This window comes from Arachis hypogaea, chromosome 4 (genome assembly GCF_003086295.3).
Source record: "Arachis hypogaea cultivar Tifrunner chromosome 4, arahy.Tifrunner.gnm2.J5K5, whole genome shotgun sequence".
NCBI classification, from domain to species: domain Eukaryota; kingdom Viridiplantae; phylum Streptophyta; class Magnoliopsida; order Fabales; family Fabaceae; genus Arachis; species Arachis hypogaea.
The window spans coordinates 34,460,004-34,461,216 of record NC_092039.1 but is presented as its reverse complement, the minus strand read 5'-3'; the positions used below and the strand labels follow the sequence as shown (position 1 = coordinate 34,461,216).

Here is a 1,213-nt window from a genome sequence, read left to right as displayed (position 1 = left end):
AGAAGCATCTCAATCCCTGCCATAGGAGCAAATAATTTTGAGCTAAAGCCACAATTAGTTTTTCCACTACAACAGAATTGCAAGCTTCATGGACTTCCATCAGAAGATCCCTATCAGTGCTTAACTGAGTTCTTGCAAATCTGTGATACTGTTAAGACCAATGGAGTTGATCATGAAGTCTACAAGCTTATGCTTTTCCCTTTTGCTGTAAGAGATAGAGCTAGAACATGGTTAGACTTACAACCTAGAGATAGACTGGACTCTTGGGATAAGCTGGTCACGGCTTTCTTAGACAAGTTCTTTCCTCCTCAAAAGCTGAGCAAGCTTAGAGTGGATGTTCAGACTTTCAGACAGAAAGAAGGTGAATCCCTCTATGAAGCTTGGGAAAGATACAAGTAGCTAACAAAAAAGTGTCCTTCTGACATGCTTTCGGAATGGACCACATTAGATATATTCTATGATGGTCTGTCTGAATTTTCCAAGATGTCACTGGACCACTCTGCAGGTAGATCCATTCACCTAAAGAAAATGCCTGCAGAAGCTCAGGAACTTATTGAAATGGTTGCAAATAACCAGTTCATGTATACCTCTGAGAGGAATCCTATGAGTAATGGGACGCCCCAGAAGAGAGGAGTTATTGAAATTGATGCTCTGAATGCCATACTGGCTCAGAACAAAATATTGACCCAACAAGTCAATATAATCTCTCAGAGTTTGAATGGATTGCAAAATGCATCCAACAGTACTAAAGAAGCATCTTCTGAAGAAGAAGTCTATGATCCTGAGAACCCTGCAATGGCAGAGGTGAATTACATGGGTGAAGCCTTTGGCAACACCTATAATCCTTCATGGAGAAATCATCCAAATTTTTCATGGAAGGATAAATAGAAGCAAGGCTTCAATAATAACAATGGTGGAAGAGCAGGTTTAGCAATAGCAAACCTTTCCCATCATCATCTCAGCAACAGACAGAGCATTCTAAGCAGAATCCTCCTAGCTTAGCAAACATAGTCTCTGATCTATTTAAGGCCACTCTTAGTTTCATGACTGAAACAATATCCTCCATTAGAAACTTGGAGGCACAAGTGGGCCAGCTGAGTAAAACGGTTACTAAAACTTCTCCTAGCACTCTCCCAAGCAATATAGAAGAGAATCCCAAAGGAGAGTGCAAGGCCATTGACGTAATCAAAATGGCCGAAACCTTGAAGGAGGA

General features: G+C 40.9%; 1 non-coding gene across 1 annotated transcript; it reads right to left on the bottom strand.

Moving 5' to 3' along the window:
* Positions 1–321: 321 nt before the first annotated feature.
* On the bottom strand, positions 322–429 carry LOC112799509 (small nucleolar RNA R71). Its single transcript, XR_003201085.1, has one exon. It is a non-coding gene; the product is annotated as a small nucleolar RNA R71 (small nucleolar RNA).
* Positions 430–1,213: the final 784 nt, after the last annotated feature.